At 37.4% G+C, this 23,441-nt stretch overlaps 1 pseudogene; it reads right to left on the bottom strand.

Moving 5' to 3' along the window:
- LOC139712374 (uncharacterized) overlaps positions 1–18,353 on the bottom strand; it is a 38,923-nt pseudogene extending 20,570 nt beyond the window's left edge.
- Positions 18,354–23,441: the final 5,088 nt, after the last annotated feature.

Here is a 23,441-nt window from a genome sequence, read left to right as displayed (position 1 = left end):
GTACAAAGAGGGAGATCATCGAATTACATTGAATAGTTTAGTGACTCGGATGCCACGGCCTATTTGAAATATTAGCCATGATTCCCTACAATCAGGTATGAGTTGGCATACCCTGATAAAAAAAAAAAAAAACACGCACATGCTCACACTATTTTTGATAGATTGTTATTTATAAATGTGACATGAGGCAAAATATGCAGCTTGAGTGATGTTTTCGTTGTTGTGACATCGACAGCGATCATCAGGAACAGTTTCAGAGCAATTTATGACTCCTGAATAACGCCGTAACTCCCCTGATCTGTCCCAATTTACTAATTCATCCATTAATTCATTCAGATAGACATTTATTACTTCTTCCACAAATTACGAGATGACACAGATCTACAGATCACACAATAGTATTAAACACAGATGTGAAAATCCCGTGCGTACAGACTAAATTTACCGTCAGATTTAGGGAAAGCACCGAAATAAGTCTTAGTGTGCGCCATTTAAAGATAATATAAAGTTTTGGTACCTCAAAAGTTTCCCTGAGTTTCCTTGTCTTAGTTTGTGTTTCAGGTTAAAGTACCTTTCATATAACTAACACTGTGACTGTGAGACTTACTCGCCCCAAAGTGCTCTCATGTCTTAGTAATCATGCAATAACAGATGATGGTTTCGTACAATACGTGTATATTGATAGGCGCGGTACCGCGTCGAGTCAAACCAACGGCTCGTTCGAATTTTTCAGAGCCCGCTCTGCTCTGGTATGAAACCACGAGTAAGTCTCACAGTGTTAGTTAAACTAAGACAAGGAAACTCAGGGAAACTTTTGAGGTACCAAAACTTTATATTATATTTAACGATCTCTTTTCATATCTGTCTATCTTATCTATCTTATCTATCTATCTATCTATCTATCTATCGATCGATCGATCTATACCTATATCTATCTATCTATCTGTCAGTCTACTATCTACTATGTATGTATGTATGTATGTATGTATGTATGTACGTATGTAGTATGTATGTATGTATCTATCTATCTATCTATACTTATATTTTTTCGGGGGAGGGGGAGGCAGGGGAGGTGACTTCCCGCTAGTCACTTTCTAACAGGTTTTATTTCAGGTACAGATATATATGTTCCTCCGAAACAGCACAGCGAAGTCGTGATTTTACACAGCTACTTGAGAGTACATTCGTAACCATGGCAACAGGAAATATGAATTAAAAAAGAGATAAAGCAAAGACGAAAATATTGACCTCTTGCCTGTGATTGTTCGTCAATCATGCCAGCTTGTGCAAATATAGCATACTATGCAAACTCTTTCGACTACTTATGTATGTGGATCGAACTGCTCATATATGACAGTCATCAGTCTAGATCTGGTGTTGCTCAATGATCTAGCACGTCTTTCGGCGTCGGCCAGTGTCTGTGCAAATACCGAACTGTCGCATGTCCAGTCTAGAATTGATTGCGACCAGTACTTCGTTCGTGAGTTTTATCTCATTTATGGTCCTGATTATTCCAGAGTTTACCTAAAAGGACCCTCGACGTTCTTCTCCCAGCAATGGCTATTACCGTGGGTTTGAGAGGACGAGAGGGAGAGCGGTCACGAGGCCTTCTCATTCTCATTTTGTTTAGTCTTTTCTGTCTTCAGTCTTCAGTCTTCATCTTGGCACGTGCTGGTCACGTGATGGTATGCTTCAAATGGACATGTGTTGGACACGTGCTGGTTTTATCTAAGGGGAGCGTTCATAGTTGCACGCGACTGTTTAACTTTTCAATCACATCGATTATACCTATTTGCTTGCTGATTAAGAGGAGAGTCATTTCTTGTTCAATTTTCTTCTTTTTAAGTCTGACCTGTGCGCTCTGAACTGGATAAATCTTCAGATATTTCACCCTGTAATGTTTTATCAATCACATGTCTCTTATTCCAGTTATTCAACCAAGTACCAAGTTATCTTGGCAGACGTCTGTTGTACAAGTGTTCATTCAAGTGTGAGAGCTAGCTTCAGGTATAGATGAATAACTGTCAGATTTCTTTTTTTGATTATGTCAAACATCATACTTTTTCGTTTGTTGTTGTTTGCTTTTGCTACGTTCCCCTGACATGGAAAAGCTTAATGAATAAGGGAATATTTAAATTCAAACCCCTATTTTAAGTGGGGACACTGTGGCATAATAGTGGATAAGACTCCCGACTCCCAATCGGAGGATCCGAGTTCTAGTCCCGCCCATTGCTTACGTCCTTGGACAAGATGTTTTTGCCACCATGTCCCTCTCGATCAAGGTGTATGAATGGATACCTGGCAACGCTGGGGTAATAATAACGGCTGGGCTCTCTGGTAGAGCAGTGGCAACACTGAAGAGGCTACCCTGGATAAATAAGACCTTATTATTGTTATCATTATCATTATCATTATTATTATTATCATTATTATTATTATTATTATTATTATCATTATTATTATTATTATTATTATTATTATTATTATTATTATTATCATTATTATTATTATTGTCATTATTATTATTATTATCATCATTATTATTATTATTATTATCATTATTATTATTATTATTATTGTCATTATTGTTAAGTCATCATCTGGCTCCGGCAGCAACTCCGTGAGCGACGGGAAAATCTTTGGAAAGCCAAAAATTAGCCCGCAGACGTGACACAATTTCATTTTTATGATAACAGATTAATATCTGCGTGTAACATTCTAGTTTGGTACAATTAAGCTTAATCGTGTAACCTCCTGCAGGCATCACATCTGCTTAGGCTGTTGAGTGGCTTTTAATCAAGTTCAATGCCAACTTTGTGCAATTTTTTTTTTTTAATGTAACTTTGTGCAAAATTTTTCATATTCGTATGAACATCTTGTGTCAAATCCAGGACAGTGTGACGCCGTTTTAACCGGAGTCATTAACGTGCAACTCTGCTCTCTGTTGTAGTTTCATTTTACATACGAATACATGTACAGCAAAATCAATTAAACACTTATTCATCTGTGGATATGTCATCAGGCACGACATTTAATGAGGTTTTGCATCTTTTCTCTGAAAAGTGATAGTCATCCCAGTGCAGTATTAGCAAACTACTTATAATTAAAGCGATGCTGTCATCAGCGAGAACACGTCCATTGCTTTGTGCACTAAGTGATTCTAAAACTGCAATTTTAGTCGATATATTAGAAACAACAATCGAGTGTAGGTCAATGAAAGACTATGTAAATCCATGAAATCATCATCTCATTCAATTGAGTGCATTGATATCACGAGAATGGTGCACGAGTAATGCATCCCACGAGTTACACAGCTCACGAGTCATACATGCCCACAAGTCATCAGCCCACGAGTTAGATTGTACAACTCACGTGTCATACAGCCCACGAGCCAGACACTAAAATGAGCAAGGCCCACGAGCTCGACGTAAGATAAAATAGGTCCACGATCTATATGGTTCTAGAGGTAGACACAAGACTTTATTTGCCTATAGTGTCTGGGCTGTGTATGACTCGTGGATGTGTGTCATATGAGCCCTTTTTGTAATGTCTAGCTCCTGGGCCGTATAACTCGTGGGTGGCTAGTGGGATGACTCCCACTCACTTGACATATCAGCTTGCTGCTAATAGTTTCGGGAAAACATACGAAACTTCAGAATCCATGTAAACAGGTTCGATTTCTATTAGACCCCTTCCATGTGCATGTGTTTGTTCGATGTTCGATTATATTATTTCTTATTTTCGAGAAATCCAACGTTGATATTGTGCACTATCATATCTATAGTCAGCTGGGTTTTTTTTTTTTTTTGCAATTTCCATGATTCCTGAACCAATCGTCTTGGTGTTAGAGCAAATGTAGAGTGGAGTGCTGTCCACAGGTGAAAGACGGTAGGCCTAAATGAATGCATTTCCTCAATTTCCCTCTACATTGACCTTGACACAGCGTGCAAAACAATCAGATCCATATGTAACATTTTCCTTCATCAATTTCATCTCACGATGATGTCTTCCTCATGGGTCATTAAAGCGAAGCCGAGCATATGCATCAAGGTTTCTAAATCATGGCTACTAAACTTTACATCATTCCACATTTTGTAGAAGCCTTTTGATATTAAAGACTTTTCTTCTAGAAGTAGGCCTATTACAATGTGATTGTGTAACCATGCCAACCTTCAACCGGAACGCATCAATCCGAACAAGAAAAAAAAAGAGAGAAAATAAACATACAAAACAGAAACCACCATTATTTTGTAAAGTGCATGAGGCACAGAGCAGCACTATTAATTTCTATTTGATGTAACCTTGAGGATAACGCTCACCGTGCTGACGCCCTCACTAATTGTGGTTTATGATGTTAACCTTGCCAATGACAGTTACGAGATGATTGCGATATCCATCAAACTCTTTACCAATGATAGATGGCTAACATTTCGTAATTTTTTTCCCTTCTCATTCTTACACTTCATATATCCAGTCAGTGTTTTCTGCGCCTGATATTGTTACTGTCATTACATCAATATCACTATCAGTTACATACTGCATACTTTATAAAAACGTACCACATGATGTGTATTAATGCGTTGGAATAATACATATGATTTATGACAAATCGTCAATTTTTTATACATTGTACTGAAAACGGAACGCAGATATAAACTGAACTGAACTGAACTATGATATATAAGAAGAGATATCCATAGATATCTACAGGTGTAAGCTCATCACTTAGGTGAACAAAAAAAAAATGGCGCTGTGGCACTAGATTAGGAAACATAAATGCATATATATACACTGCAAAAAGTCCGGTGTTAAATAGTGAACACCGAGCTTGTGTTAAATTTTCGGTGCTCATTTATGGTGTTAAATTAACACCTCCGGGTGTCATTTCCAAATTTTAAACTGTTTTTGAAGAGTTTCTTAGTAACTGCACTTCTTGTTGATTTTTAATTTAAACAAGACGATCAAGAATTTTACAATAAAATACTAGATTTTTGAAAAAATGTGAAAATAAATTTACACCACAGTAACACCAGCTGGTGTGGTCTCTTATTGAAGCTGGACGGGTGTTAAACCATTGATATTAACACCAACAAATATCAAATCAACACCATGTGGTGTCATTTTTGAATTAACACCAGTACAGTGTCAAAATAACACCAGGTACAGTGTCAAATTAACACCACGAAGTGTCAGGTGAACACTTTTCAACACCATCACAGGGCATTTTCAACACCTGTGGGTGTGGTCCTCTATTGAAGTTTGATCGGTGTTAGATTTAACACCCGTGGTGTTAAATCTAACACCGATGTTTTTACAGTGTAAAAAAGGCCTTGCTGGTTTGTGTTTGGATTCATAGTTCCGCGCTTAATCATGAGCAAGTAACCACAGGGGCGACGGCTTTGAGCCACTTCCTAGGAACTATAAAAGGCAATGAGGGGGAAACACTGCAGGAAGAGAACATGGTCATATAACCTTGAAGAAAATAATGATGCATTAATTTTGCTTTTCGTATTTAATGGGTGGATGGAGAACTTTGGTTCTATATTTTCTTTTTGTTTTTGGCTTGTTTATCTTTCAAAACCATATCATACAACAACACTAGCTATCATGCATTGGCCCTAATGTAGGCATTATCCAAAGCACAGTCACATTAGTCTACGCAAACAACAACAACAACAACAACACCACCACCACCACCACAACAACAACACACAAACGCACGCATACAAACGCACGCACACACGAAAAAAAAACCACACACACTCTCACATAAACAGCAACACGCAGACAATACACTACTCTGTATACATAGTATCAGAATTTGTACCCTGCATGTCTCATCACAAATCTGTCTGAAAGCGAGCGCTTTCCAGAGATTACAGGGCACTCAAACAGTGCTCAGTCATTCGTCCGTGCCACTCTGATTCTTCATCCATTATGAACGCGTTTGAAAGAATGACATCATCAACGCTCGCGACGAATCAATCTCATCAATTATTGATTATAAATACCTTCGTTGTGTTTTTTGCAGTGATCTGTTCCCACGAACGGGTCGAAGATTTCGCTGTCCCCGCCCGTCACTGTGATCGGTGCTGTTTACAATGGGACACTGGTAGATGTCGAGGTAGTCCAGCGAAATGTCAATCGTCCGTCACCCCGCTGTAAAGGGAGTAATGCGGAAGACCATATGACACTGATATTTTTCAAGATCCCCATGGAAGGTTTCACTATGCATTTCAGTTCATAGAATCGGGGCACCGTGATTATTGCTTCATTTAAAAATGGGTTTAATCAACGCCAACCCCCGCCCCCGTCCAGCCTCTTTCGAACTGTTAATTCCTCCAGCATGCTTATCAACTTACCATCCTCTCCATCGATTTTTTCTCCTCCAAACACAGTCATCACTTGATTGACTTCAATGCGACCTGATTAAAACGATTTCACCTACATTTATCATCATGCAGGATTGAGGCATTGGACTACGTATTTCCTTAGTCAGATTCAACTTGACTCTTGTCATATTTTCATTCTTTTCCTAAAGTCCTGCATTTTTGCAAAGCCATTTTTGACCAGGCTACATTCGTAACATGGCGTACACATGTACCTAATTCAAATAACAAAAGATCGCATGAAGGTGGTCCTTGGTTTCACTGATGTTTTCAGGATTCAAATATTGGATTATGTTCTTTCCCAGTCCGATTCAATTTAACTCTTGTCATATTCACATTCTTATTCATGCGCCCTGCATCTCCGCAGAGCCCGATTTGATCAGTTTTACAATCGTAACATGGCGGACACATGTATTTACTTCCATTAAAGTAGAGAAAAGATCACTGTCTTGGAAGTGGTCCTCTGTGGCAAAATAAAGTATATATCTGTCATCCCTGATTATGCAGAGATGTTATATAATGCAGGTCTCATTGTTAAAGACACTTTTTTGGTAGCCACCAAGAAAAATATTGCAACGTTTACATGGATCTGCTACGAATGCGTAAGGATTTGTCTCTTGTGATTAGGAGTATTACTGTTGTAATGTTCCCCTCGTTGATTCGTTTTGAGTTTTGGTTAAAATATGACTATTTATTTATGGTTTCATATGCTCTCAGAGTTGTGAGGATAATAAAAGTAATCAGAAACATTCAAAGAGCTGTTTGTTGTTATTTGCCCTCTGACATAGTGCTTTAATACAATTCTACTAGTCTAGTATGCCGTGCAAGGGTATAGATATTAAACGGTCTCTGTGTAGAAGATCGGGCTTGCCTGCATTTCTGAAATTACCCCCCCGGACCATTAAACCAAAAACGATTCAAAGGGGCTTTACTTCGACATTAGCATTACACGTAGCACTCGACCAGCCTATATCGACGGCTGCAAAATAGGAGCTCAAAAATAACCTCGACTTTTGATTGTACTCACACTATGCTTTTGTTTGTGTTTTTTTTTTCTTCTCCTATTCTGAAGTCATTAATTGCCGCGGGATCTGGAAAATCGTCGACTTCAATTACTAACACATGTCACCTTGCAAAATGCACTTTTTATAGCTCAGAGACACTGGAAATGGCAGCGTCGAGATGTCGATCATGGCAATTATATTGCAGATTGATGATCACAAAAATTGGTGGTCACAAATTGGTGCATGGTGGAATTGGGTCGCCGATTAATGCGAGAAATGACCATACCGAGTATAAAGTATTAATGCTTCAAATTTCCTTTCTTTTGGAGGATGAATTTGGTTTCTGTTATATTCTTCTATTTCGTTTTTCGTTTTGTTTGCTTCTCCATAAGGGGATAAATATTTCAGAGTTAGGTAGCGCTATACTAGTTATGAAAGGGCTGGTGCTTTTTAGCTGGGCGTTACATTGATCTGCTTTCGTCTTGAACTTGAATCCATATTCATGAAACCTTCCATTGTCTTCAAACAAGGATAAATTTAAAAAAGCACGTATTGTTACTTGCCAAATTGATAAAGCGGATGTGTACTCAATACAAACTTACACACACACACACACACACACATACACACACACACACACACACACACACACACATACACACACACACACATACACTTAATGCATACTGTATTTTCATATTGTGGTGTGTGTGAGGGTGTGTGTGTGTGTGTGGGGGGGGGATATTTTCTTCGTATAGTACATATCGCCTATCAACAAATGCTGGCCGCTTCGATTTCTTTAGAGTGCATGTGACATTTGAAAGCGATTTGTAGTCGTTCTCTCTCTCTCTCTCTCTCTCTCTCTCTCTCTCTCCATTAACGCATATATAGCTGTGAATATTTCATTAAAAGTTAATGGACTTTTCCCCCTCTAAAAATGGATCGTTGAAAATTCAGATCAAATAACGATATGTGTATTTCAATACTCATATATCTAATGACGTTTTCTTTTTTCTTTTTTTTTCTTCTTAAACCTTCTTAAACAGCACATCTAATGCATCACCTTAATATAATATTCTACCAGTAGCAATCGCATTTTATACTGCATATGTTCAAGCTGTCTTCATTAGTTCTATTTGCGAAGCGCAGTCATGGGAAACATAAACGACTAGTGTTGAGAGAAAGAGAACGAGAAAGAGAATTAATACACACATCCCTTTCGCAAGAGTGGTTGGAGCGAGTGACAGGAAAAATGGGCAAAAGAAAGACAAAGAAGGAAAGGAAAAGAGAGGGGGGAGTATATTCATCAATATTTGTATTACTCTATTCTTTCATATCAAATATGATGATTTTGTAATCATAGAATTCGATGTGATGGAAAATGAATATGACATTTTGCTGCTCTGCAAGTGAAGAGTGAATAAACAGACATATAAACACATACACACATATACATATTGATATTAGGTTATACATATTGTATATATCTATATATCTATAACTATACATATATCTATCTGTACACAAGAATATGGAAGATGGCGAACATAATTCTTGACAATATAGAGTGTACGGCATCCTAAAATCCATAGGAGACACTGATTGTTGGCGTACAAGGGTTCGGGCTTTACCAGAGTCCACTGTGCGATTTTTGTGAGCATTGCCTCTGTAAAGCCAGTTATTGTCTTCTCAAAAACCGACTTGGCGTTGATGAATGCAAATACAAAAATTAAATGGAAACTCTCTCTTTTGTAAATTCACAATCTGTTTTGTATGCACAGGTTATAGGATATGCATGGACAGATATAGAATCTCGAGTGACAAAACTAGCAATTAAACAGGATAACACGAGCAGAGCCTGCAAAAAACAGCAATTGTAACCATGGCAAACGTCTTTTTCATTCGACTGCGTTCCACTTTAAAGTTTTAAACATACAAACTGATGAATACAATAATGTCATTAACAACATTAAGCTTTCACATAATCCAGTTCAATCCATTTTCCCGCATTTTAAGAATGGACTTATCTTCCACAATGCATATTTCATGTATGTTTGTTTGTTTTTTTTTACTTAGTAATTCGTTTTTCTCTCAACTCTCATACCTATTCTACCAATCTCCTTCCAGCCATCAGAGCGTTCAAGGGTTAATCTTAGCATGGTTTCAAATGACGTGCATATAGAAATGGGAAGCGTTTGAAATGTGTTTACTGGAGACAAGTGGGAATAAGATGGACAGGAAGAAATGGTCAGCCTGTACTGCCAATAGATTTATTGGTGTAAACCTTCTTGATGATGTCAGTTTGGTGGTATCATTTTCATGTGAATGGAGAGTAGTGTTATAACTATTGTTATAGCATATCTAATCGTTTTTCGGTGCTTTTTTGTATGGAGGGGTGAGCGTCGGTGGGGATGTTGAATTGAATTAACGTTAATAATGCAGGTAAAAATGATGGTATACAATTTCGGTTGAGATGGGTCCTTCAGGGATCAAACCTTTTTTGATGATTTTTTTTTTTTAGATAATGAGAAACCTCTTATGGAATATGAAAGAATATATGATTCTAGGAGGAATTCAAAATTCATTTGCTGAAAATCTTTTTTTTTTAAATGACTGAGATATCCAAAACAAACCGATCCTATAATAAAAGCATTAGGATCGCTTTGTTTTTACTCTGTTTTTGGATATTTCGGCCATTTCAAAACCAATTTTCATCAAACAAACTTTGAATTCCTCTTAGAACTGCATGCTCATTCCTTTTCATATAAGTGGTTTCCAAGCATCTTACTAAAAAAATTTAAAAGCTGAATCCTCATCTCAACCAATACTAAACAATCCCTGTAAGTAATCTTATGATTTGTGATAAGCCGCCAAGGGAGCATGCAGTGAATGCTTGTTAGACCATGAAATTAGCAAGCAAGGTGTACACTGCAGCATCCAGGGGACTTGAACCAGAAACCTCGTTGATTGACAGTCCCGGTGGCCATGTCCCACTGAGCCAGAGCAGCTCATATCTGCTCAAATGCACAAATTCCACAGGTTCCAGAGTTTTTTATAGTTATTTTCTTTAACTGCATCGACCGCTGTTTGACGATTTCAACTGACATGTAATATTCTGCTCGCATGTGAACACAGATGAATGAGGAGTTACGTTATGCAGAGAGAGATTCACACATCATCTATAAGCACCTTGTTAGTGTGTGTGTGTTGTGTGTGTGTGTGTGTGTCTTCTTCTTCTTCTTCTTTTTTTTCTCTTGTGTTGTTTTGTATTTTTCTCCCCCTCCTTTCCCATGCGTTTCCTGTCAGCCTGTTGGCGGGCTGATTATATAACTATATTTACTATATTGTGATGTGTAGGCAAGAGCAGTTAACCCAAATTAGGTGCATGTGTATGTGTGTGTGTGTATGGGTGTGTTTGTGTGTGTTTGTGTGTTGCATGTGTACAGATAGGGGTGGGGGAGGAAACAGGAAGGGAGGGAAATGGTGGGGGTGGTCATAGGGACTCGGGAAGGGATATGAGTTAGTAGGTGGGCGGGTATTGGTTGATAAATAATATGGTTCCATTATTTATTACTGTATAATTTTGCTGCATAATTCATTTGGATGATTATTAAGATTAATGCTAGAAGAATTGAATTATCACTGTTAAATTCAAGCAATTTTTTTGAGAGCATAGGGGAAGTGACTGTATGTAAATTGATAATTGTTTCATGAAAATGTAATTTTTTGTTATGTCGTTATGTACAGCAATAGCAAATTTTGCTATTATGATCACAAATGTATATTTTTCGTCATTTCAATTGTAGCAAATGAAAATTGCTATTACTTTGAATGGAACAGAATAAACATCGTTGAAAAACAAAAAAGTGTGTGTGTGTGTGTGTGTGTGTGTGTGTGTGTGTGTGGGTGGGTGGGTGGGTGAGTGTTTATTCATCATAGAATCATCCTCCCGATATGATTACTCCAGTATGCACTCTGCATTGCTCAGTAAATGTACTTTTGTGTGTGTGTGTGTGTGTGTGTGTGTGTGTGTACGCAAATGAATGCAGCGCTTTACACACCAGCACGGTCAACTATTATGGAAACGACATGTATGCAGCCATGCAATTATTTTTTTCATTAGAAGAGGTTTGACGCAGGGTTTCTGGACGAGCACACATAATTGGATAATTAAGCCAGACTTAATTGAATTTTATGCATTCACTAGGGAAGGTGAGACTTTATGGACTATATATACTATGCATTTCTATAGAAAATCTAACCAGGATAATATTGTAATAACGATTGTTACGACGGACGATGAGGATTAATTATCTACAGCGGCTATGCTTTTCTGTCCCTGTGCTTTTTATGTAAAATTGTAGTAGCGTCTTCTAGTTGAAAGCCGCTGTATTAATGCAGACATATTAAAATGACATATATGCGACGGAGCTAGTGGTGAGGATGAATACAATTATGCGTAATTATTTCATTACACTGGGTCTGATAGATTCACATGCGCTATATAGACTACATGGTGCTTTTGTTATTGATTTGTAGCCCCGCATGCAAGCCAAACTATTAATCTTTCACAGTGAAACGCTGCAAGTTCATAAAGCACTAGGCTGCCACGTGATCTAAACTGATAGCGGAATTCTATCTTTGTCAGCAGACGTATAATTACATTATAGAACGAACAAAGAAACAAACACAAAAAATCGATAAGTCTGCTTTATTGACTGCAGCTTCTTTTTTGACGCAACGTCATGAACTTCTGAAAGGTGATACTGAATAAAGGTCTTTGAGATTGCTTTCAAGGTAATGAAAATAATATATGAGTTGACAAAAGCAAGTCTGGAGTATTAACCCCGCAAATTGACTCGTTGTAATTAGTTAATTACCATTCAAGGACATTACTGTCTTTCGGGTGAATTTTATCGTTGTCCATGCTAACATGCAGAATTTTAATGCTTTAGGCAGTCACGGGCATGGTTTTTTATAAACTAGCGCTCTTTGTCATCCATTGCTGAGTTGCAAGATAATTAAAAAAAAGACACATAAAAAAACATAACATTAACAAAACAACAACAATAACAAAATTACAACGACAACAGCAATAGCAGCAACAGCAAGAGCAACAGCAACAGCAGCAACCACAACAACAACTGTCAGCCTTTTACGAGAGCTCCATTTTTTTAAATATAAAGTATCCTGATTCATGTGTGGATGATTAAGATATGACCAAGAGTACTATCAAAGCTGCCTCTAACATGACTAACGTCATCAAAAGCAGGCGATATACCCGATACACTATCTAGGCATTAGTTGAGTGCTGAGAGTCTCAACTTTTCATTTTCGGGTATCCCCTAATTCTTGTCCCTTGATTTCGTTTCTGTCTGGTTATATCCCCCTCAGTTGTGTTGTCCTTCTCGGTCAAATGACACTGAAAATACTCGAGAACTCACATTATTTTGATATTCTGTGTATCATCATGTGTTTTGTTCCTTCAGTTGTTAACAGAGAAGTCTGACAAACCATATCATCGAGATACCGTTATCGAAGTCAGGCGAATTGCTTATAGATACGGTATCCTCGACCTGTAAACTTAAATGAACTGTATAGTTTTGGTTGAGATCTGATTTCAGGTTTCTAACATTTTTTGGTGAGCTAATGAGAAACCTTTTATGAAATATGAAAGCATGTAATTCTATGAGGAATTCAACGTTTATTTGATGAAAATTGGTTTTGAAATGGCTGAGATATCCAAAAAAAAAAGCAATTCTAATAAAGTGTGGGACCCACACTTTATTACGATCGCCTTTTTTTTTACTTTGTTTTTGGATGTTTCAGTCATTCCAGACCAAATTTTCATCAAATAGACTTTGAATTCCTCTTAAAATGGTATGTTCTGTACTATATGATAAGTTTTTTCCTGGTATCTCGCAAAAAGTTAAAAACCTTATTCTCATCTCCTCCAATACTGTACCATCCCTTTTCCATGAACTATATGTACATATTATTCACATGATATTTCTGATAGGAGTATAGCCTTGTTTATATTTTCATGCGACTGTTCTTTCTTTATTTTGTCATAGTGATTTCTTTCATACAAGTGGAGAAATAAAACTGACTGAAACTGAAACTTAAAGAAAGGATAACGATGTATATTCCTACATCATTATCGTCTTCCTATCATGCCTATATACTTCGTCTGGCCGAATTTGGTGTACCTCGTATATCTCTTTATTACGATAATACTGATACTAATTACGACAATGCATTGGCAGTTTATAACCTTCGGATTAACTCTCATCATTTCTGACGCAGACGTTCCCCCTTCTGGAGGCACACCCCCCCCCCCCCCATAAAGGAGATAACTGAACGATGAAATCGATTATCAAGTAGGCTTTAATTATCATATATGTAGTGAACATTGATTGTCAAAAACATCAGGGACTCGAAATATATTAGATAATGGAGTTAATACAATGTAATTCTCTCATTGACCGGCTGCAGTTCCAGTAAAATCCATATCAAACGTCTCAAGCTCACGCACATAATTGTACTTGCTAGATGAATATTTTATGAGTTCAAACTCTAATTATCAAGTCCAATGTATTATGAAAACATAAAGCTGGGCACGATATGATTTCTACGGTCCATAGTCCGTCCGCTCGTGTCTTACCGTCCACAGGAGCATTGTTATTATCATCGTCATTATTTGCACTGTATATCATCAGTATTATTGATATCATTATTACTGATGTTATTAAAATCACTATCATTATTACCATAGTTATGTATTCGTGTGTGGGTGCGTGTTTGGGTGTGTGTGTGCAGAATGTCAGTTATAATGCATTACAGAAGTATTGATATATATATACTTTTTCTCATCACATTTAAATTCATTGTGATGCCAATTCAGGCGATTACACTCATGTTTTTACTAATCTCTTTTATATATTCTCATTACTTTTATTTAGACATATGTGTGTATGCATGTGTTGGTTCACATATCCACGCCAGTATGTGCCTGTGTAACTTGTAAAATTTGTGTTTGTTTGTTTGTTTGTTTTTTGTTTTTCTTTGCTTGAACACGAATAAAGGAAGACATAGAATGATTGTATTTAGGACAATAGAATGATTATATTTAGGACAATGTCATTTAAAATTTCTCTGTTCAGTTTTCTGTTTGTATTGCATTAATGTAATCTATTTTAGCTGTAATAATTGGGATCAGCCATAGAAAGACCAATGGTCTATGTTGATCCCCCCACTGACTGAAATTACTGCTTCATGTTGTGTTTGTTTGTTGTGAAATTGTAATAGGTTCACCATTTCCTCCATCGTTCCAATGTTCTACTGTGTATGTATCGTTCCCAGTATTCTTTGTAAATGCTTTTTATCAGGATGTGGAAATAAATGATTATATAAAAAAAATAGGATAAGAATGTGCGTACAAACACACATACTTCCATTTGCACTACATGTAAGTATACATACAAACTTTGCAAGTGAATGTATAGATCGTTGTCTTTTTATTCATCTTCTACGATTACCTAAACTTCCCTGCTGGACAAAACCTGCCCATTTAAAGCACTTTCCTATAGAAACACGAATCCATTCACATCACAAGGCCAAGCGTCTGTTCAAAATTTGCTCCCTTTTTGCACATTTGAAGACTTCAAGAAGCGTTTTGACAGCATCAAACTCCCCGTGCTTCTCCGGAACACGTTCTCCTGTTACTCGCTTTCAGTCAGTCTGCCACCAACATCCATATCTCTTTATACGACGGAAACTGATTTCATTCACAATCCTGTAGTGATTGGTCTTGTCAGCATGTCATTTATGTGAATTGTTATTGAATTCGAGTGCCTCGACTTGAGATCTATTGTGTGGCGAGTATAATGCGGAAATTAACCTTCAAACAGAAATACAAGGCGGAGTTCATGTAAGGTACGCCTTATTTCCAATCAACGTTGCTGCTTTCATTATGATAATCTATGTTCGTATAATACATGAATATGAACTAAAGAATTTGAATCGGCCTTGAAATGTCGGAGTGTGAGAAAAAAAAATGCATAAGTAGAGGTCGAGATATCTGGCAAGTAAAATGGAATAAAAAAATTGCAGAGATTGAGTAAAGGGTAGATATTGACTTGTTGGTCACTCCTTTTTCTATTACAAAGATTTAAATTTAAATTTTCTTGGAGAGCTATCATTATTTCATAGCCATTTATGATGTTTTCAAAAACCTGAAATCAGCACGAAAATGAACGAAAATTCATCCCATATAAAGAAATACAATTTTATATTTATGTATATCATATATATTTTCAGGAATCTTTACTTGATTTCATTCGATACACTATGATTGCACGAATCATAAACATCCACTTGAATGTGTAAGGAACAGGCTATTGAAAATGTCAGTACAATCGTCAATCATCTGAAAACAAATTTACATACCTCCCGGCATACAAACATCATTTTCAAAAGTATATGAAATCAGTAATCCAAATATAGTCCGTCCTTCGGATCCCCCGTCAATTACCCATCGCCACATCAACCCCATCTCATTTACATACATACACGGACTAAACTATTACAACGCAACACCCATCCTCACACACACCGTCACACACACTTCCTCTCGCATTCGTGTTTTATAAGCTCATAAAATCATCGAAGTGAAATTATACGCATGGACCAGTTCAAAGGTTTTTTTGGGTTTTTTTTTGGAAATTCAGTCTAACTTACATTTTTCCAACTGTGAGATAGTAGATGTAGACACACACACACACACACACACACACACACACATTATATATAATATATATATATATATATATATATATATATATATATATATATACATATTCTACCAATTCTAACATGGTTTTAAAAACCCGCTTGATTTACCTCTTTCAGTAGGGGATAGGGGGCATAAAATTTCCCTTTATCATGTTTACATAATTACCTCAGTGGCAAGTCGAAGAGATGTGTAGGCACCTATTTGTACTGTACTGTCTATGACAAATGAAATCGGAAATGTGACAACTTGAAATTTGAAAAATGCATTTTCTTTACATGGACGCCCTACCGTCACGTAACGAAATGTTGTAATCTTCTCATCTATAGCAACGATGACACAGTGATTTAACTAAAATCTTGAAAAACAGTTATATATGACTAATTCATACATTTTAATGTATAGTCCGATTTTCCCGAAGTTTCGCTGGTGCGAAGCACTGCTCTTTCTGCCTTCACTGAATAAGCCAGTTCGCAGTTCCACTTTGCGCATGAGCAGAAAAAAAAAATGATTGGTACCAACAGGTTTTTAAATTCACCGGGATAAGCATCTGTGATGTAATTATTATTCGTGTAATCCGTATAAATGCTGCTCTCCAGCACATCCACCTGATAGCAAAAGTGGTATTTGACAAGATCAATAGAAAGAGATTGTTAATATATTCAGTGCAAAAGAATGAAATAGATGCTCCCTCAAGTGTTAATTGATGGATCATTCTGGTCATTTCGGTCTACACAAGTTCATTGTTTGTTTGAACAGGGTTGATGAATCCCATAAATTGTTACGTAAAGCGTATGCATTATGTCTTCTGAAAGCAAATGAAGTGTCCCTAACTGACTGAGAGAGAGAGAGAGAGAGAGAGAGAGAGAGAGAGAGAGAGGAAAAAAAAAGGTCATTCGTATCACTGTGCCCATGTACTAACTCTGAACTGGCCTATTCTCATGTAGTTTTGAGGTACACTTGAAGAGCTTTATTCCAGAACGAGTTAACTCCATTTTTGCTAAATTGCGATATTTACTGCTGAAGCTGCTTAAAAAATAAAACAAGATAAAAACTCCTGGAAAGATGGGATATTTTTAATCATTAACTTTTTAAGAATATACCTTGTTATGACACAGTTAAGGTATCACCAGAAAAAATCACTGGAAAAGTTTTGTTTTGCTTTGATGATAGACGTACTCTAAAATGTTTACAAATGGCACTTATCGCGCATTGTGACCAAACTCTTCATTTGTATGTTCTTCTTTAATAAGTGTGACGTGTTATCGCTTTGGATATGACATGAAGGGTTACTTACGCGAAGGTGAAATATTCCAGTCCCGATGGATCGGCGTCCCATTTATCTAGGTCTGCCCAGAAGAAAGGGACGGAGAAGGTTACCATCCACACGTCCCCTCCGCCGCAGTCGAAGTAGGGCTTCGTCCAGTAGCCGTCTGATAGATCAACAAACTTCATGGATTCCAGGAGGTACACCCCTTCCGTCGGTCCGATAGTGGTGTCAATCTCCTTCGCGATGCTGGTGGTGGCTTGACTCGCGTTGCCGGGAAATGAACAGTTACCCGGTCGTCGATTGCACCTATTGACGTTGGAGGATGAAGCATCGTTGAGTCGGTCCATGGCCCAAGAGGTGAGTGTTTCTGGCAAGAGAGCGAGTCGATAATCCTTGTAAGAGTTGAACGGAACTTGAAACCAGTCTGTTTCCTCTTCTGTGTAGTTGTACCCGATGGAGAGATCCTTGGCGGTGATCTGGTCCGGGGCTCGAAAGGCGTACGGACAGAAGATGGCGTAGTCGCGATAGAAGTCGCTCTGGAAGGCGATGGCAGACCCGAAGACGTCGTCGTTGTTCTTGACGTTCGATATCACGATCGAGTAGAGGAGATCTTCGTCCTCGGGATGTTTGCCTCGCATGTGGTTGCCGGTGCGGGAGAGGGTGGACAGGAGGTTGGCCGCCCTGACGGCCACCTCTGCCTGCGATGTCCATCGCGACTTTCCGTACTGCAGGTCCAGCGAGGGACCGAAGGAGCAGTTGTTCTTCTGCCGGGCGATCTGCTCGACGTACTCCAAAGCTTTCGTGACCGGATCGACGGCGGAGTGCTCGGCTGCTGATGCGGAGCCCAGAGCGCGGCACGCCAGACACACCAAAATACGCAGAAACCACAACAAACACATCTTCGCGGATGCTGTGGGCTACGACAATGCGTCAGCGCATGTCACTTGAATTAGTGCCGAGCTGCGCAAACAAGACTTCATGTACTTTCTCGTCACGCATTTATATCACTAGCAACGGCCATTACGTCACATGTCTGTTTTTTTAATGATGATATCATTATTCTTGTTTCTCGTTTTCCTATCCGCTCTATGTCTCTGACAATGTGCGGAACGCATTCGACGCAGAAGCTCAATCGGGATTTTCTCGAACACGCAGAATTCATGGTGTGCTTTATTAGATTCGATTACTCGCCAAGCGGAGATCACTTATAACAACGGATCGCCTGACCTCACTGTTGAATGGACAGGGCAACGAACTATGCCGGCGGTAACATTAATAAGCCAATGTTAGTCTCCATCCCCAGACGATTGTCACGGATTTGTGACTAAAATTTATGATGTCATACGCAAACTGGTATCATGTATCAGTGTATAGCCTGGATAATCTAATAGCACTCGTAAGTTCTCTTTGCTAAAGTTATAGTGATTATATCAGAGGATAAGTTAAAAGAGAACTTCGACATTGTACTGATGAATTAATCGTTTCGATGAGGTGAAGTTTAAAGCTTTTGATAACACAATTATGAATTATTTTTGTTTATCTTTATCTGATCTAATTCGATGTTCTCCTTAATCATATAGCGCAATTCTCATTTACATAAGAGCTCGTAGGCCACAATGATCAAGTTCAATTTCGCACCGTTAGAAGTTTAGCAATCCTTCTTCTTTTTCCCGAAAAACGAAACGTGGATCTCTAGTCCATGGAGTACTGGCATGGCTGGTGTTCATCATTGTGACTATTTTCACTATATTATTGTCATTATTTCTATGCATCTGTTCGTTGCAGCTGCAACTGCGTTTATCATAATCATTATAATGTTCATCAACGTGACTAATATCAACTCATTTCATGATTATTACAATCAATTCATGATTATTACTATCGAAGTTGTTTTTATCATACCTAACCTTATTCCTGACTCCAATGTTTACTATAATGCTGTAAACCACCTTGCTATGTCCATTGCTGATGCTGGATGAGACAGTTCTATGACATTTGCTCCTGCGACAATTGCTCCTATGAAATATCTGCACGCTGTTAAAGCAGAATATAAATTCTACCCACAAACATAACCCTAACCCTAATCCTAATCCTCACATCAAACTAAACCTAACACCCTATCACAACCCTAACCCGTAGTCCTCGAAGAAAACAAGACCGGAGCATTATCATGTCGCAGAAGCAAAATCAAGATGTCTTGTCACCGGATGCGGCACAAGTCACCAAAAACTATTCATATTGACGTCAAGAGAGGGCGTGATTACGCTTACCCTCTTTTGGGGGTTGCAACTCTTGAAGAACAGATAGCACTGCTGCTGCACATTAATTTCGCAGGACGTATCACCGACCAACTTAATGTGTTTTCAGCAGCCTTCTCAAAACAGGTGGTTTAAGTGACATGAATTAAGATGAGACGATATCTGCGGAAAAATTATAGCAGCTAAGGTTAAACGGCAATTAGACCGGCAATTAGCTTCCGTTTTCGTGATTTTGCCGCAGCCTTGGTCTTGGTTTGCTTTTTTTTTTTTCGTTTTCATGCTAAAGTGAGCGAGAGCAACACTTTGGAAATTGCTTGTACATTTCATGACAACGCTATTGGCTATGTTATTGTTATGTGATCACAATTCTTTCATTTTATAACTTTTTAGTCATAATGACATTTGTGTTTATAATGCTGTAGCTTGTTTCTGGTGTTGACAGGAGTACTTACAATAAGTTTTGATAACATTCCCCATATTCATTTCAGTAGTATGTATTTATGACATACCCATGACGATGTAGATACTGTGCAAAGACCCTGACACAAAAAGGGCGAATGTATTTTATATATTGCACTTAATCAAACTGATGAAATTATTCCATCGAATCGTTTTTTGTTTTAATTGCAACTAGTATTCTCAAATTGCCCTAAATCGACGTGAATAAGCATTCAGTTAATGAGTGTTTTTTGTATAGTAGCCATGACAAAAAACGTCGGGTAGGGCAATTTGTCAATCAGTTGCAAGTTGAAAAAAAGAATACTCTTAGTCTAAAGAGGAAGAAAAACAGAGACAATAACAACAGTGAAACTTTGATCAAAACTGGATCAAAGTTATGAAATTGTAAGAATTCCCTAATTCCCTAACAGTTCTTGATTAGTTGATGTTGATATGCAAATGAGTGAGCTGATGATGTCATCATCTTACAATATTTTCCATTGATCACATGTCTACAAAAAATACAAGAATTCAGATCACTTGGTGTAGAAATATGATCAGTCGCGTATATTACGATTTGAGACCAGGACATAATTGCGTTTTGTTCAAATAAAAAAGGAGAAATTTCAAGATTCTAATGCAAGCTATATGGCAAGATGCGATGACATCATCAACTCACTATCTGTATATTCACATTGACTGTTAAGTAACTCTTCAAAGAGAATTAACGAAATTTCAGTCACAACTTCATAACTTTCCTAATCTTTATCCAATGTTGATCAATTTTCACTGTCGTGCTTGTAAAACTTCTCTGTCTTTTCAGACTAACTTTTAACTGGTACAGAATTTCCCTCCAACGACACGATGAAATATTCCACTATCATTTATATGTCGAGTTTCTTCTCAGCCAATATATGAACGTTCAGTCAGTACGATATATAGAAGTAGCTATTCTTCATCATAAATAGTATTATAAATATCTTTCAATTCAATAGGTCAATAGTTCAATAGTTTATTTATTTCCATCATCACAAAGAAAAGAAAAGAAAAAGTTGACATAATCCAAAGTGATACATTTTTTTTTTTCATTTCTCTTACACTCGTCCGATAAAGGATTTTTTCAATACAATATAAAGTATATTATACACGAATGATGTCGTAAAAAAAAACAATGCACTTTGTCATGGCAACAAAAATAGTAAATAATCACAATGATGGAAAACAGTGTTCCACTAAAAAAGCCACGCTTGTAGAACGTGGAACACAAATCTTTATTTCCAGTATAATTATTACCATTGTCATAAAAAAGCACAACATTCAACTGGCATTTGAATGGACTTGTAGCTGAATATGGACCATCCTAAACCATCTTCTCAGATGTAAAATGAAACAAACAAATTATTCATTGGACTATTGTTACTTTCATTCAACCCGTAAGGTTGTATGCTGTTGTTGTTTTCTCCGGAATGAAACTAACAAACGAAACAGAAATAGGGACTGATGCAGGTTGTCCTGATTATGTCAGGGCAAATAATTGTCACGCTTACACTCACGCTCTCCGGAACAACGTTAGGATATTGTTATCTACCATGCACGGTAACTGGCTTTTGATTATAGTCTGTTGAACTTTAAGAGAACCTGAATTCCACGATCAACTATACGTCTCATTAGATGAATTAACAGAATATCTGAATTTGATCAAAGTCAAAACACATGCGACAAAACATGTGTGGATCTACACAATGCATCACATTTGCAACAAACAATGCACACTGGCCAGAAAATTATATCGCAAATCATAAGTAGGACAAATGGATGAGGCAAAAATGCTTTACTACATTTCTTTTCCTGTTTTGCACGATTTTGTCCTTCCACAATTCTCCTTTTCTTTTTGTTCTCTCTCTCTTTTCTTAATTGAGCTCAAGTTCATGAATCCAAGAACAAAAAAAAAAAAATAAATCTAGAAACAAAAACACAGCAAAACCCAAAACGGAAACACATGAAACAAATTAGAAGATTCAGTCGTTAACAATTCCTTTGGAAATTGTGATGAGATGTAATGATAATCGCCGCCTCCCATTACCAAATGCATGGTCAAGACGGTCATCGTCGCTCTTTATCGAAAACATGCGAAGCGTGTATAAATGCCAGAGTTTAGTGGCTAGTTGTTGTTGTTTTTTAATTCACCTTGTCGCTGACGTCAGTGGAGCTATTACCTTCCTGCTACATTGTAGTTTAAATGCACCTAAACAGCAAAGTCATTTTGACAGAGCATGGAATGGAATTCCCCTGTAAAGATAAATATACCCTGTAATGCAAGTGGTGCGGTGTGACAGTCGAGATTAAGTGTTGTATGGGGAAAATTATTTTGCTCTGCCAGGTTATTTTGCATGGATGTGCAGGGAATGCACATCTATGTCATCTTATAAACTACTAGTATAGCTAGTGGAATATTTAGGACTTAGATTGCTTTAGCTATAGAAATTTCCTTTGGGAGAAAGTGTAAAATAGTGTATATGTGGCAGAACATCACAAAACCAACAGTAGATGCACACTCTGATTTTTGCGTGAGTACTAATAGGGTGGTGAACCTGGTCGACCTCGTCTTGAATTGTTTCTGAAAGAGTAATCCTTCTTCTACATTACATTACCTTACATTACATTACATTACGTCACATTGCATTACATTACATTACATAACATTACACAACATTATATAACATTACATTACATTATATTCTAAAGTTTTGAATCGTTTTTTGACAATTTCATTTGACATCAAACTGACATCAAAATTTGACATCATTTCATCAAAATTTCATTTGGCAATTTTTTTTTTTTTTGGTAGGAAAATGTGTTGAAAATGTCTTACAGGCCTCTCTTCATTTCTTAAAAACCTTTTATACATTCTTCTTTTATAACTTTTTAAAGAATAAAGCTGCTGCTTTTAAAGTTGTTATCAGTCGTGGATAGCATGTCTTGATAGAGCATGCTCAATTTCAGTTTAATCTGATAATTCCTTCATCGTTCTTGCGAAGGCGTTTTACATCATTTTTTTGTCCCTTTCATCTTCTGTTCTTTGCACAGAGCACAACATGGTAAGATTAAGCCTTTGATAGCCTGTTTTTACTCCCAAGCGTCTTTTCTAAGTACTCACTCTTCCAGAGCGTGTGCCTTCTGTCCAATATTTAGATATTAGGCTTAGGAGAGTCAATATGAATTGAGTTATACATCATTATAAAGCTTGATATGTGCTTTTTCAAAATCTACCCTCAACGACAAATCCATGTC

Source organism: Diadema antillarum, unplaced genomic scaffold, assembly GCF_040938485.1.
Source record: "Diadema antillarum isolate AM-2024a unplaced genomic scaffold, OU_Dant_1.0 seq00001795_RagTag, whole genome shotgun sequence".
In the NCBI taxonomy this organism is placed as follows: domain Eukaryota; kingdom Metazoa; phylum Echinodermata; class Echinoidea; order Diadematoida; family Diadematidae; genus Diadema; species Diadema antillarum.
This window is presented reverse-complemented; position numbering and strand designations above follow the sequence as displayed.